Source organism: Leptodactylus fuscus, chromosome 2 (assembly GCF_031893055.1).
Source record: "Leptodactylus fuscus isolate aLepFus1 chromosome 2, aLepFus1.hap2, whole genome shotgun sequence".
Lineage (NCBI taxonomy): Eukaryota > Metazoa > Chordata > Amphibia > Anura > Leptodactylidae > Leptodactylus > Leptodactylus fuscus.
In genome coordinates this window covers 76,060,171-76,077,756 of record NC_134266.1, presented here as the reverse complement: position 1 = coordinate 76,077,756, position 17,586 = coordinate 76,060,171, and positions in this window count along the sequence as shown.

Sequence of the window (17,586 nt, the reverse complement as noted above, 5' to 3'; positions counted from 1 at the left end):
TGAATTTCGTTATGAAGGTGTCCAGTCAAAAAAACCCCTAAAAACTGACAACTATCATAACTTACACAAATGGACACTAACTGATGGCTATCAGTTACTGTCCGTTATATGCCCATTGGCCATAAACTACAAAGTTAAAAAAATAATGGACACTTGCTGTCCATTTTTTTTTCTAAAGGATAGAAAAGTCCTGCATGTAGGTATTTTTTGTTCGCTGGAAAAAACATGGACTTGGGTGTAAACGGACAAAAATGGACAAAACGGACACAAGATAAAATCCCATTGAAATGAATGTAATGTCTGAGATTCAGCTAATGTCCGTTGCTAAAATCTAGTAATGGACAATAGCCACGGACACTGCTGTCGGTCACTAACGGTAATGTGAACGCCCTCTTAAAACTAATTTATCTGTTGATCCAGATCTGTAGTTGTAATCAAATATTAAAGACATCCGGGTTGTACCTAACAGATTCCCAAATATAATGCAGCCCAAGACATGGAAAAACTGCTGTGGATTTTAGGAACATAGCAGTGATTTCACTGATGGAAAGCATAATACTTGATGAATTAGTTATTTAATATTATTCTTCACAGGTATCTTAGGTAAAATCCAGTGGTGTAAGTAGCAAAGACTGGGCTCCCCAGCAAACTTTTGACTTGGGGCCGCGCACAGCATAGTGCCCCCTTTTCTTGGCCCCAACACAGTATAACACCCCATTTACACATACTATAATGTCCCAAAGTGGCCTCCAGACAGTATAGTGTCCCATAGCGGCCCCTCCACAGAGTATAATGCTCCATAGTGGCCCCTACATATACAGCATTATGCCCCACAGTGGCTCCTGCACATGCAGTATTATGCATCATAGTGGCCCATACACACACAGTATTATGTGCCATAGTGGCCACTGCACACACAGTCTGATGCCCCATAGTGGCCCTTGCACAAACAGTATTATGCCCCATAGTGGTTGCTGCACACACTATTATGCCCCATAGTGGCCCCTGCACGCAGTATTATACCCAATAGTGTCCCTTGCACACAGTATTATGCCCCATAGTAGCCCCTGCACACAGTATTATGCTCCATAGTGGCCCTTCCACACAGTATTATGTCCCATAGTGGCCCTTGCACACAGTATTATGTCCCACAGTGACCCCTGCACAAAGTATTATGCCCCATAGTGGACATCCATGAACAATTATTATACACTGTCTACCAATAAGTATTTGGACACCCATGCAAATGGAGACATCTGCGGATGTGATGTATGTCACGCCTTCCACCGTTAAATAGGAAATAGCATTGGCATTAGTCGCATGCAAGATGCCACGAAGTGCAGAGTTGTCCGATTTTCCCCAAGAAATTGTGGGGTACCACAGAAATGGTCGATCCTTATGGGACATTGTAAGCAAACTGAATTACCCAAAATCGACAGTGGCCTATGTGATTATAAAGTGGAAGGTGAACGGTGATTGTTGGAATGTGCCCCAAGTCAGCAGACCCCCAAAACTAGAAAATAGAGACCGACAAATGCTGGCCAGAGAAACCGCACCCAACCGATGGCTCATATTCACCAGGAGTTTCATCAGGCATCAGGGAGTATTGTGTCGCTCAATACCATCTGTAAGGAAGCATCTGCTGGGATCTACCAACTATTCAATATGAAGAAATTGTTTTTCTATTCTACCACAGGTGTCCAAATACTTATTGGTAGACAGTGTATAGACATTGTCATCTTGCTTTACTCCTCATTATAACTCACTTAGCATGTGAGCAGCATGCACCCGTAACAGACAATTTAGTACATTCCTTGTCACATACTCACGGTCATCCAATACTTAATAAATAATACACTTCAAAATGATAGGACCCTGCCATGGCATTGTGAATATTGTCAGGGGACACTAGAATACAATACTTACCCTGCTGTGGAAATTCATCACTGGCATCTTCTATTTGTATCTGTCTTTCGAAGTGAGCAGCATTTCCAGAATGTTAACAATGTAATTCTCCCAATAAAGACAAGTTTTTATTGAAATTTTAGAAATGAAAGAGAAAAAAAACACCATAAGCTGATCAACGTAATAAACTATCTGTATTCTCATTTTTTAATACCTTAAATTACGTAAAGTGATAAAAAGAAACAAAGTTAAAAGATTAATATAAAAGATAATTCAAATCTCAATCATTCAGTAATTTCCAGTGTTTGGCCATTGGTATTGTTACTTTTAGCTATTATTTATAGAAACCTGCAATCTGTTACCCCTTAACCTCCAGTACATCTGTAGAGATGGATTGCACAAACAGCGCTAGATTGCTTTCTTTGTTGCTCTCAATCAAGTTAAATGTCTTGGTAAATTTACAAATACACCATTATCGTTGCTTTAACAACATTTTGTACAATTTCACACTTGAAGATAAAAGGATCTGCTGAATAAATACAAAGCAGGATGATCATTATTAAAGATAAATGTTATTTTACGTATAACTAAATGATTTTGTTGTACTATTTGTTTTCTATAGATGTAAAATTTTATATTTGGCAGATTTGCATTTCTCAAGATGTATAATCCGTTCTCCTTTAAAGGGATCCTATCACTCAGACACAATTTTTTCTAAGTACCACGTTGGAATAGCCTTAAGAAAGGCTATTCATCTCCTACCTTTCGTCGTCTTCTCCACGCCACTGTTCGCCTACAATCCTGTTTTTTCTCGGTATGCAAACTAACTCTTTCACAGCACTGGGGGCGGGCCCCAGAGCTCAAACAGCACTGGGGGTGTCCCCAATGCTGTGAGAGAACTCTCCCAAGCTCCGCCTCCATCTTCGTCAGCAGTGTCCTCTTCAGCTTCTTCTTACGGCGGTGGCTTGTAATTTCTAGGCCTCAGGCCTTGGGCCGAGCAGACTGCGCATGCCCACAGGCCACGGGAAAATGACCGCTTACAATACTGAGAAAAACTGGGTTTGTAGGCGAACGGCAGCGCGGAGAAGACGACAAAAGGTAGGAAACGCAAAGCCTTTGTTAAGGCTATTCCGACGTGGTACTTAGAAAAAATTGTGTCTGAGTGATAGGATCCCTTTAAGCATATTGGGGATTATAGCTTTAAAATATATATAAAAACATAACTTAATTACGTATTTTGCATCAGTTCTGATACAATATTTGCTATTGGTGTACATAATTTTTCAGTTACGAGTGTACCTGTGGCTTCTGACTACAGTTTCCTTTGTAGTCAGATCCGGTAGAAGTTACACTGCACAGAGACTGTATTGTCTAATAATTGATCTCATAGTTGAATTCTCTCTTAGGTTTTACATGGCAATTACAGTGACTAAGGAAACACTGCAGTGACTAAGACCACAAGGCACTACCTCTAGGAGTAGTCATGGTGTAGATGGCAGCACTCCCAAAGGCCAAAGAGACACCAGAGCAAAGCACCAGAGAGTCAATCAAAATGAACAAGTCCAGTCCAAAGGTCAGGGGCAAGGAGCATCAAAGCTCAGTTCAAAGGTCATACACAAAGATAAGCAAGAGACAGCAGAGAACAGGATCAGTAGCAGAGTGGGGAAACAGACCAAGGTCAGTACATGAACAATCAATTGGTAGCAGTAGCAGGAACACAGGCAATTAACCCTTGCAGGAACTGGCAAGCTAAGCACCTATGTTGCTCAGGTGTAGTGCAAAGGACTGAACAGGTTTACACATGTGTGACCAGCTTGCAATTACCTGGGCAGGGCTCACAGATGTACTAATTAAACATTCAAGTTGCTGAGATGGAGGGTGTACCCACCATATAGGCTGGATCAGGAGAAGCAGAAGGATTAAATATACAGCAGCCTGGTCATGAACCGCATAGTGTGAACAAGAGGTAAGGTGGTGGCTAAGTTCTTTGAAATCAGAATTGCAAAAATAATTAATAATTAGACACAGATTTTAAAGAACTGTACAGGAGAAAAGCCAAAGAGACCTCAGCTCCTTTGTTGTAAATGTGCATTCACACGGAGGAAACTGGAGCTGAATTTGGTGTGGAATCCGCGTCAGATTCAGCACTGAAAAAAAAACCTCCCCGTTAACTTCAATGGGTTCCTTTTCCTGCTAGAGGCTTTTTTTTCAGTCTGAACCTGACGCGGATTCCACACCAAATTCAGCGCCATTTTCCTCCGTGTGACTGCACCCTTGGGCTGGGTTTACACTGGATTTTTTGTACCGGAATTTGATGCAGATGCCGCCTCAGTTTCCGGTCAAAAAAACGGCTAACTGTGACTGGATGGCAGTGCAGTACAATGGCATCTAGTTGCACTATTCCGCTCTGGATTAGGCCCAAATGAATAGGCCTTGTCGGGAGGGAGGTGTCACGAGGCGGACATCCCCGGCTGAATGAGCCGCAGAATCTGCCTGAAGAAAGGGCGCGTCGCTTCTTTTTTCCTCGAGCGGGAACAAACTGCTCACGGAAAAAGGAAATGACGGGCTCCCATTGATTTTAATAGAAGGCGTTTTTTTGAGCTGGATTCTGATGTGGATTCCGCATCAAAATCTGGCCCAAAAAATCCTGTGTAAACCTGGCCTTAGCATCTATGAGGGCTTCATAGCTTGAATCTCCAACCGATCAAAGTATTTTTGGCATATCCTAGCAATATACCATAACATTATCAGGACTGCAGAGTCAAAAAACTAAGTTATTTTATTACTTAAAATAAAAGAAATAGTAATGTGATCATTCACAGTATCAGTGGCGTAACTAGGAATGGTGGGGCCCCGTGGCGAACTTTTGACATGGGCCCCCCCCCATCCCAACTGACGCCGAAGACCTCGACCGACCCCCTCCTCCGCACTCTATTATGTCCCTTACTTGCCCCTGCACACAGTATTAACCCCAATAGTGTCCCCTGCACACAGTATTAACCCCAATAGTGTCCCCTGCACACAGTATTAACCCCAATAGTGTTCCCTGCACACAGTATTAACCCCAATAGTGTCCCCTGCACACAGTATTAACCCCAATAGTGTCCCCTGCACACAGTATTAACCCCAATAGTGTCCCCTGCACACAGTATTAACCCCAATAGTGTCCCCTGCACACAGTATTAACCCCAATAGTGTCCCTTGCACACAGTATTAACCCCAATAGTGGCCCCTGCACACACTATTAACCCCAATAGTGTCCCCTGCACACAGTATTAACCCCAATAGTGGCCCCTGCACACAGTATTAACCTCAATAGTGGCCCCTGCACACAGTATTATGTCTCTCTGTGGACACCCATAAACAATTATTATACTCTGGGGTCTTTTCAGACCCCAGAGTATAATAATCGGAGACCCGGGGAATAAAAACATTAAAAAAAAAAAAACACTGTTGCTTCTTACCTGTTCCCCGGCTCCTGTGCTGTGCTGTCCTCCTGTGCTGACCAGCGCTCGCGTCCTTCGTTAATGACGTCGGACGTCACATGACCCGGGAAGCATGCCGGGTTCATGTGACGTCAGAGATGTCAGACAACAGTAGGACGGAGGCCTGGCAGGATCGCGGAGAGGTAAGTAACAGTTTTTTATGTTTCTTACCTCTCCTGATCCGCCGGTCATTATACTCGGGGGTCTGCAAAGACCCCCGAGTATAATGATAGCCCTTGTGGGGCCCGCAGTGTCACTTGCCCATCCCGGCCCAGCCAGGATCAGCAAGTGAATAGGGCCCGTAACTGCCTATTGAAAAAAAAAACGCAGCTTTTTAATGGCCCGGGCCCTGTGGCAGCTGCTACTGCTGCTACCACGGTAGTTACGCCACTGCACAGTATAACTAAATAAAGGATCTTACTGATAACTAACTGATAAAATAATAACATCTTGGACTGTACAGATATACCAAGAGGTTAAAGAAAGTTCTCCATTTTATATCCATCACATGACTGACAATTGATATTTGACCTCATTTACCAGAACAGACAGGATATTTTGGAAAATCTGTATAATCTCATAATATCCCAGAGCTAATCAGGTTATGAATTTATTAGAATAGTGTATAATTCATTTGTACTGTCTGAGGGAAAAAAAAACTAAAGATCAAAAAGCAAAAAATTTTGCTGCAGTTTTTTGAGACAAAGCCAGGAGTAGATTCAACAGAAGGTAGATGTATAAGAACTTCCTTTATATTTCTCACTCCTTTTGTAGCCTTTCTTGGCTTTGGCTCAAGAAGCCACAGCAAAATCTGTAAGGGCTTGTTCACATCTGTGCCCGGGGTCTCCATTTTCAGGTTTCTGTTTCCTGCCCATTTGAACGGGTTTGAAAATTGTCCGGCCGTGAGCGTTTTGTGCTCTCTGCGGCAAAACCGGTTGTTTTTAACCGGACACAAAGTCGGACATGCAGGACTTTGTGTCCAGTTTACAAAAAAACAGTTTTGCGGCGGAGAGCATAAAATGCTCGCCGGCGCTCACGGTCAGACTCGGTCTGACAGGTTTGCATGCAGAATACGGAAACCTCAGAACGGAGACCAGACGCTGGTGTGAACCCAGCATAACAAATAAAGCTGCGTTTCCGCAACGTAAGTTCTCAGCCTAAAGTGGGTTTTTATTTATTTTAACAAGGTGGACAGATTTGTATGGAATAAGTTAACAAAAAGACTGGGCTATGTGAACGGCTGTTTCGAATAGTGTTCGCTCATCTCTATTCATTACCATGGAAACACATAGGGAAACATTTAGTATGGCCTTACACCACTTGTGTGGCATAAAACAGTTGCAAACCAGCGGTGATTTTAGAATTACCACTTTCGCAAAAGGGGACGGCGCACCCCATCAGCCCTATAAGATTATGATTTCAATACGTTCCACCTAATGTATGACCAAGGCCTTTGCCAGAGCAGGAATTATGAAGACCAATCTGGAGACCACTACTCTTGATAATGTCTTCAAAGAAGCTGTAGAATCTAAATGGTTAAACATTTTTAATTATCACTTACAAATAACTACAAAGCTGCTTATTTTTATATTGAGAGAGTAAATTAAAAAACACTTTTTGCAATGGATTACATTGCCTTTAAGCTCATTATGCAAATCGATCACAATAAGGCGGTAAATGTAGAAAACTCATTTCAACGTTTTTCCTATCTATGTAGACAGCGACACATGTTATCTATTCTAATATGAATGCTTTTTTGCTTGCAATGCATCAACGGGACATTTAAGCATTTGCGGCTTTAATACAGGGCAGTCATGCGAAATGCAATGTCGTCACAGAGAATGGATTACAAATGTATGGTGAGTGCTAACAAGAATCTGTCACAAGCCCAGGCTTCACGTGTTACTCAAGTCTGACTAATCATAACATGGTTTCCAGAACTCTTAGCGACAGAAATTTTAATGACCACCTGCTCTTCAGTTCTTCAAGCAGGGATCTGTTTTTCGCTAGCTGAAGCACACTACAAGTGCTCTCGATGGAGGGATTGGTTTTAAATACTTCTCCAAAGCAGATAAAACCCATAAAAATACTCTCCATACACAGACTTAAAAGGAGAAATTGTATCATTCTACAAACTGAGACTTAATGCTAAACAAATTGGAAAGCGGCATACACAAGCTCCTAAATGTTCTTCTTGTCTTAAAGAGGTTGTCCAGGCATTTATTTTTAATGCCTGAGCAATCGGGGGAGGTGAAAATTTTTTTAAAAAAAATCATACTCACCTGTCTGATGCTCTGGTGTCCTCCAGATGCGTTCCGGTGCTTCTCAAAGTGAAACTGTTCACTGGCTGTGACATCACGGATCCCTTCTACTGAAGACGCTGATTGGCCTGAGCAGTCACATGTCGCTGGGACTTCTGCCACATATCAGCAAGGGACCAAGAAGACTAGACCATACAAGGAGGCACTGGAGCACTGTGGGAAGGTCAGGATGATTTCTTTTTTTTTTCACTGCCCCCGGCCTATTTAAAACTTTATCGGGTTGTCCATTTTTGCCGGGTTAGCCATGCATATCAGATTTCTTTCGGCAGAAATTTCCATTATCAGATGGTGATCGGCTATATAAATGCTGCAAATGTGAATTTGCAACAAACCAACTGCAGTCTTTAGTCTGCAAAACAGATTGGTCATGCTGAATATTTTCAGCGAGCTGTAGACTGAAAATATCAATGTTTGGTATAATCAGCCACTTTTTGGTGATCATCAGCCAACTTGTACAGACTTGCCGAACTTTTTTTTTTTTTTTTAAACAATGAAATTGCTCCCTTGTTTGGGCAGTTTAATTGTTAATGTTGATGATGCGATTGTTTGTCCAAACTATTTCATCACCGGTCGGATGCCTGAATTATGGTCTTCAGAAATCTCATGCGTATGGCCAGTCTTCACAGAATTTTCTTGATCTACCAACAGTTTATTCGCCAGAGCTACTCTTTTTAAAAAGAAAAGGAAACTGCAATTTTACTATACTGGTATTTTCAGTTTACCACCTACAATAATACCTGCAAAGACAACTCCATTTCCTCTCCTGTGTCAGGGTCAGTTCACATTAGCGTATGTATTCTGTCCAGTTAGAGTCCGCATGGAGACCCCCGGACGGGATACAATCGCAACTGCAAGCGCTGTACAGTTAAAGCACACGGACCCCATAGACTACAATGGGATCCGTGTGCTTGCCGCGCACTGCCCGCACAAATCATTCTTTATGTCTATATGCCATTCATAGTCACTGCTCTATTGCCTCTTGAGGGTATTTGGTTAAGCAGACAGGCATCTTCTATTAACAAATGAAATAATGATAGATACAAATGGATCCTGAGGGACCCATTTGACTATAAGACCAAGGCCCCACATAAGCGGGCCGAATCGAAAAAGCACTGCAGGAAAAAGAATGGTGTAAACACATCATGGTTTTTCCCACAGAACTTTTCACAGAAAGTCCGCAGAGTTTTCCTCTGCAGACTTTTGCTTTAATCATACCTACTGTATATGGAATGCTGTATGCTGCAATTTCCAAAAATGCAACAGTATTGGAAATCACTGTATTTCCACTGCAGGTATTTTTCTACAATGTGTGGATTGTATTCGCTAGAATCCCATCCACTTTCTTGGGACCAGTGCTGCACCTGTAATGAGGCGAGGTGAGGCGACAGCCTCAGACGGCGCTCCAGAGGGGGTAGCAGCCACAGTGATTTTTTTTTTTTTACTTTTTCCTAAACTAGCGCAGGAGAAGGCCGCTCTAAAATCAACCCAAGCAGCCCTCTTCTGTGTTGGTTTAGATATGTGTGTCTCAGCACAGGCGGCATGATGATGCCGCCTACGCTGATACGTAGGCTCCGTATTACCGGGTTAAGAGGAGGCAGTGCAGGAGCAGCAGAGAGGTCGGAAAGTATCAGACCTTTTTTTATTTTTGTTTTATAATAGGCCACTATCTGCTGGAGTATCCCCAGCAGGTAGCGGCCTATTTACCTACCTCCCTGGGCCTGCTCGTGGCCACCCCCACTTCCCCTTCAACTATAGACCACAGGGGTAGCTATAAGTAGGCCCGGGCCCAGGCCACGATCCCACTACCGCTATTATTATACTCAGGGGTCTTTTCATACCCCCAAGTATAATAATCGGAGCCCCAGGGGAAGTGAGGGAACATAATAAACAGTGTCACTCACCTCTCCGGGATTCACTGTTAATCCTAGCAGGCTTCGGGCCTATATGGTAATGTCCCAGATGTCACGTGGTCTGGGATATTACCATATAGGCCTGAAGCCTGTGCTAGTAGTAATAGCCTGTTACTACTTGCACAGGCTTTGTTCCTGTATGGTAACAGGCTGTTACTGCTAGCACAGGCTTTGGGCCTATATGGTAATATCCCAAGCCACGTGACATCTGGGACATTACCATATAGGCCTGAAGCCTGCTAGGATTAACATCGGATCCCAGAGAGGTGAGTAATACTGTTTATTATGTTCCCTCACCTCCCCATAGGCTCCAATTATTATACTCTGGGGTCTGAGTATAATAGTAGTTCGGGTGTGCAAATGTGGAGCATAATAGAGCTTGAAGGATTGACTGTGGCCCCTGTAACCTCTATTATGCCCCACAGCGGCCCCCCCTGCAACCTCTATTATGCCCCACAGTCTATTGTGTCACTGTGGGGCATAATATAGTCTGCAGGGGCCGCTGTGGGGGATATATATATATATATATATATATATATATATATATATATATATATATATGTATAGGGTTTGGGTGCGTGGAGAAGTAAGGAGTCAAAGATGTCTGTGTTGCAAACTTTACAGAGTCAAGTCGCAGCTAGAAGAAGTGGTCATGGCGGTCCGAAGAGAAGAGACAGGAAATGTGGGAAGACGTCTTCTGTGAGAATTTTGTGAGCACAAAATATTACTGCATTGCGTTTTTTGAAATGTTAACGCTAGCTACCCCGCTAGGACTAAATACCCGGGAGGGGGCGTCTTTTGATCGTCCGCCTCAGCCTCAGGCAGCAAAGAGGCTAGGTTCACCACTTCTTGGGACTGTAAAACGCAGCAGTTTTTGCAGTGGTGCTTATGCTATGTGGTAACTCCAGCTTCATACAGTCTGTCAGATGTCCTTCAAGTGTCCATTTTTTAATTGAAATTGCGAGATGACAAAGTCAGGCTTGCAGCACTTCGCAGGACAACCACCTGGTGCATATGTGAACATAGCCTGACATTGTTGCTTAAACCATAGAGACTAACAATACAAACTCTTGAGAGTGGACCTTTTGCCACCTCCACCAGTAAGTGCTGGTGATTGGGTAGAGGTGGTAAAAGGTCTTCTTTAAGAGCTCCAATCAGAAGCAGCCAGTGTCAGAGCTCAGAATCGCACCCCTTGTCTACTGCCTGACACCACTCTCCTGACAGTACAGAGTCTAATTGGCAACAGCATGGCCAAGCAGAGTGATCGAGCATATGGGACCAGTAGAAATATAAGTAGAAAATGAACTTTCACCCAACAGCAGCTTAATGCATATGGCCTGATTTAAAGTTTTCATTTATTTTAATGTAAGGCACTTCTTTACCTAAGCATATAGGTGTTTCATTCCATCTATGGTGTTAGGAATCTTAATAAGTGTAACCATCATACTTTTCAGGACAGCGCTGCTCACAGCCAACAATATAAAGTTCCTATGACTACCAGCCAAACTGTGGCTGGGTCTACAGTCAGTCAGAGCTTTGTGATGTTGAGACAACCAGAGTGCTGCCTCATTGTCCAATCTTCACGTAAGATGGCTGTTATTCCTCTACTTATGGATTTGGATACTCCTGTGCTCCTGTGGTTTTGACCTGGGTCGTATGCTATAATGTGTCTGCAGTAAATGGTTTACTGGTTTGGTATTTTGTCCACAATTACACCTATTTGGATTTGGTATAGCAACCTGAGTCCTGATTGGCAAAGCCCAACCTTCCTTGTGGTGGGCTCTGGTGAAAACCTAGGGAGTAGCCAAAACAGTGTTGAATTATAGGTAGCTTGTTTTGCTTGCTATTTTTGATCTGCCATTTTCCTGCAGTGTATTTGAAAATTGCTTAAACAGCAATTCTATGACATGGGAATTGCTTAAGTTACAATGCCATCACAGTTCTACGCTTCTAATGAACAATTACATAAACATCATGTTCAAAGAGATATGTCACTGAAATTAAGTATTATAAGTTACATATCACTACAGTAATAGAAGCAATGCTGAGACAAGCAGGGAGCCTTTAATAGATTACCGGCTATCATTGCAATAGCTCCACCCCAAAATGGCGGTGCCCTCACCTTTGACCAAGGAGCCAAGGCAGCTTAATGCCGGGAATCAGCATAATACTTTGCTGTTTGGCGGCTGCTCCTGGTTATAGCTTTTAGGCTTTTGGTGAAGACAAGTTGATCCAGGTCTTTATTCTAACTGACAGATTTGCAATCAGATCAACACTGGATCAACACTGTAGGGTATAGGTTGGACTTGATGGACCTGTGTCTTCATCCAACCTCATCTACAATGTAACTATGTTATGTATGTTAATGAAATAAGTGGGACAGAATTACAACTCCTCGTTAAGTAGACTGGGGACGGAGGGCTAGAGAAGAAATCCAACTGCACCAGAATCAATGTGTTGGTGACGGCGGTAAAAGATCCTCTTTAATACATGTGTTGTGATTATGTGCTGCAGGTTTTAGGTGCAGAATTCTATTGTTATTAGTAAATCTGATAAAATGAACATAATAAAATAAAATCAGCTGCAAACAATATATACACTATTACAAAAGTGTGCCTGAGGTCATTGGTAGTTCATCTATGCATAAATCCTATTTTCCACTACAATGACAATGTAGCCTGTAGAATTACTGATACTAGTTAAAAATCTCAAATCGTTTTGATTATTTTGGAAAAGGTAACAATCTTCGATATAGGACAGGTCCTTAAGGCAAAGCAGGCTCCTTGTTCTTACTAATTATTCTTAGCAATAGCAAAAGGAGAAGAATGACCAGTGAAGAGGTACATGAATACTTGTAAGTGCATCTTCTACATGGAGTATATTCACACACTACCAATGTCTGCAATAACTGTCCAGAAGCCCAAAAATGTGCAGCCGAATATTATGAATATATTCAAGTTCTTCTCCATGAGGGATTGTGAATCGTGAACCTGAAAGTGAATACATTTTTCTGATGCATTTTAATGATTCAGATTCTCTTCCTGAGGATATGCTGTATGTTAAAAAGGCATCCTCAGGAGTTACATACACAGATGGCATGCCTGGCATTTCCAGCTCTCAACCCAATATTTGCTAAAAACAGGAAGTGATGAGAGCAATTTGTAAACCTATTTAGGTATGCTCAGTTAGGGGCAGCTATTTTCTTTTCAAATCTCTTTTTATTGGTTTTATACGGAGAGAAACAGGACACAAAACATTGCAATGGTGTGAAAAATATAAACTAGTACGTAAGCAAAATATCTAAAGAAACTAATACTGTTTCAATATTAAAACAGTAAATACTTTTGACACATTCAAGGACAATTTCATTTTGTTTTTTATGTGTCTTTTGATGGCCGAGAGTTATTGATTTTGTATAAGTTTTAGAGATGAGCGAACAGTGTTCTATCGAACTCATGTTCGATCGGATATTAGGCTGTTCGGCATGTTCGAATCGAATCGAACACCGCGTGGTAAAGTGCGCCATTACTCGATTCCCCTCCCACCTTCCCTGGCGCCTTTTTTGCTCCAATAACAGCGCTGGGTAGGTGGGACAGGAACTACGACACCGGTGACGTTGAAAAAAGTAGGCAAAACCCATTGGCTGCCGAAAACATGTGACCTCTAATTTAAAAGAACAGCGACGCCCAGCTTCGCGTCATTCTGAGCTTGCAATTCACCGAGGACGGAGGTTTCCGTCCAGCTAGCTAGGGCTTAGATTCTGGGTAGGCAGGGACAGGCTAGGATAGGAAGGAGAAGACAACCAACAGCTCTTGTAAGAGCTAAATTCCAGGGAGAAGCTTGTCAGTGTAACGTGGCACTGACGGGCTCAATCGCCGCAACCCAGCTTTCCCAGGATCCTGAATGGAATACACTGTCAGTGTATTCCCGTATACCCGATATATACCCCGATACCCGTTCCAACGGTGTGCCCCCCCACCTTCACCCCAGAAATACCCTGCAAGTCCCCTAGCAATAGAATTGGGGCTATATACACCCACAATTTTTACTACTGGTATACAGTGCCATTGTCTGACTGGGAATTCAAAGAATATATTGGGAATACAAATACCCTCATTTCTTGCTACTGCCATATAGTGCCAGTTTCTGACTGGTAATTCAAAGAATATATTGGGGTTACGTGCACCCACAATTTTTACTACTGGTATACAGTGCCATTGTCTGACTGGGAATTCAAAGAATATATTGGGAATACAAATACCCTCATTTCTTGCTACTGCCATATAGTGCCAGTGTCTGACTGGGAATTCAAAGAATATATTGGGGTTACGTGCACCCACAATTTTTACTACTGGTATACAGTGCCATTGTCTGACTGGGAATTCAAAGAGTATATTGGGAATACAAATACCCTCATTTCTTGCTACTGCCATATAGTGCCAGTTTCTGACTGGGAATTCAAAGAATATATTGGGGTTACGTGCACCCACAATTTTTACTACTGGTATACAGTGCCATTGTCTGACTGGGAATTCAAAGAGTATATTGGGAATACAAATACCCTCATTTCTTGCTACTGCCATATAGTGCCAGTGTCTGACTGGGAATTCAAAGAATATATTGGGGTTACGTGCACCCACAATTTTTACTACTGGTATACAGTGCCATTGTCTGACTGGGAATTCAAAGAGTATATTGGGAATACAAATACCCTCATTTCTTGCTACTGCCATATAGTGCCAGTTTCTGACTGGGAATTCAAAGAATATATTGGGGTTACGTGCACCCACAATTTTTACTACTGGTATACAGTGCCATTGTCTGACTGGGAATTCAAAGAATATATTGGGGTTATAAATACCCTCATTTCTTGCTACTGCCATATAGTGCCAGTTTCTGACTGGGAATTCAAAGAATATATTGGGGTTACGTGCACCCACAATTTTTACTACTGGTATACAGTGCCATTGTCTGACTGGGAATTCAAAGAATATATTGGGGTTATAAATACCCTCATTTCTTGCTACTGCCATATAGTGCCAGTTTCTGACTGGTAATTCAAAGAATATATTGGGGTTACGTGCACCCACAATTTTTACTACTGGTATACAGTGCCATTGTCTGACTGGGAATTCAAAGAGTATATTGGGAATACAAATACCCTCATTTCTTGCTACTGCCATATAGTGCCAGTTTCTGACTGGGAATTCAAAGAATATATTGGGGTTACGTGCACCCACAATTTTTACTACTGGTATACAGTGCCATTGTCTGACTGGGAATTCAAAGAGTATATTGGGAATACAAATACCCTCATTTCTTGCTACTGCCATATAGTGCCAGTGTCTGACTGGGAATTCAAAGAATATATTGGGGTTACGTGCACCCACAATTTTTACTACTGGTATACAGTGCCATTGTCTGACTGGGAATTCAAAGAGTATATTGGGAATACAAATACCCTCATTTCTTGCTACTGCCATATAGTGCCAGTTTCTGACTGGGAATTCAAAGAATATATTGGGGTTACGTGCACCCACAATTTTTACTACTGGTATACAGTGCCATTGTCTGACTGGGAATTCAAAGAGTATATTGGGAATACAAATACCCTCATTTCTTGCTACTGCCATATAGTGCCAGTGTCTGACTGGGAATTCAAAGAATATATTGGGGTTACGTGCACCCACAATTTTTACTACTGGTATACAGTGCCATTGTCTGACTGGGAATTCAAAGAGTATATTGGGAATACAAATACCCTCATTTCTTGCTACTGCCATATAGTGCCAGTTTCTGACTGGGAATTCAAAGAATATATTGGGGTTACGTGCACCCACAATTTTTACTACTGGTATACAGTGCCATTGTCTGACTGGGAATTCAAAGAATATATTGGGGTTATAAATACCCTCATTTCTTGCTACTGCCATATAGTGCCAGTTTCTGACTGGGAATTCAAAGAATATATTGGGGTTACGTGCACCCACAATTTTTACTACTGGTATACAGTGCCATTGTCTGACTGGGAATTCAAAGAATATATTGGGGTTATAAATACCCTCATTTCTTGCTACTGCCATATAGTGCCAGTTTCTGACTGGTAATTCAAAGAATATATTGGGGTTACGTGCACCCACAATTTTTACTACTGGTATACAGTGCCATTGTCTGACTGGGAATTCAAAGAATATATTGGGGTTATAAATACCCTCATTTCTTGCTACTGCCATATAGTGCCAGTTTCTGACTGGTAATTCAAAGAATATATTGGGGTTACGTGCACCCACAATTTTTACTACTGGTATACAGTGCCATTGTCTGACTGGGAATTCAAAGAGTATATTGGGAATACAAATACCCTCATTTCTTGCTACTGCCATATAGTGCCAGTGTCTGACTGGGAATTCAAAGAATATATTGGGGTTACGTGCACCCACAATTTTTACTACTGGTATACAGTGCCATTGTCTGACTGGGAATTCAAAGAGTATATTGGGAATACAAATACCCTCATTTCTTGCTACTGCCATATAGTGCCAGTTTCTGACTGGGAATTCAAAGAATATATTGGGGTTACGTGCACCCACAATTTTTACTACTGGTATACAGTGCCATTGTCTGACTGGGAATTCAAAGAGTATATTGGGAATACAAATACCCTCATTTCTTGCTACTGCCATATAGTGCCAGTGTCTGACTGGGAATTCAAAGAATATATTGGGGTTACGTGCACCCACAATTTTTACTACTGGTATACAGTGCCATTGTCTGACTGGGAATTCAAAGAGTATATTGGGAATACAAATACCCTCATTTCTTGCTACTGCCATATAGTGCCAGTTTCTGACTGGGAATTCAAAGAATATATTGGGGTTACGTGCACCCACAATTTTTACTACTGGTATACAGTGCCATTGTCTGACTGGGAATTCAAAGAGTATATTGGGAATACAAATACCCTCATTTCTTGCTACTGCCATATAGTGCCAGTGTCTGACTGGGAATTCAAAGAATATATTGGGGTTACGTGCACCCACAATTTTTACTACTGGTATACAGTGCCATTGTCTGACTGGGAATTCAAAGAGTATATTGGGAATACAAATACCCTCATTTCTTGCTACTGCCATATAGTGCCAGTTTCTGACTGGGAATTCAAAGAATATATTGGGGTTACGTGCACCCACAATTTTTACTACTGGTATACAGTGCCATTGTCTGACTGGGAATTCAAAGAGTATATTGGGAATACAAATACCCTCATTTCTTGCTACTGCCATATAGTGCCAGTTTCTGACTGGGAATTCAAAGAATATATTGGGGTTACGTGCACCCACAATTTTTACTACTGGTATACAGTGCCATTGTCTGACTGGGAATTCAAAGAGTATATTGGGAATACAAATACCCTCATTTCTTGCTACTGCCATATAGTGCCAGTTTCTGACTGGGAATTCAAAGAATATATTGGGGTTACGTGCACCCACAATTTTTACTACTGGTATACAGTGCCATTGTCTGACTGGGAATTCAAAGAATATATTGGGGTTATAAATACCCTCATTTCTTGCTACTGCCATATAGTGCCAGTTTCTGACTGGGAATTCAAAGAATATATTGGGGTTACGTGCACCCACAATTTTTACTACTGGTATACAGTGCCATTGTCTGACTGGGAATTCAAAGAATATATTGGGGTTATAAATACCCTCATTTCTTGCTACTGCCATATAGTGCCAGTTTCTGACTGGTAATTCAAAGAATATATTGGGGTTACGTGCACCCACAATTTTTACTACTGGTATACAGTGCCATTGTCTGACTGGGAATTCAAAGAATATATTGGGGTTATAAATACCCTCATTTCTTGCTACTGCCATATAGTGCCAGTTTCTGACTGGTAATTCAAAGAATATATTGGGGTTACGTGCACCCACAATTTTTACTACTGGTATACAGTGC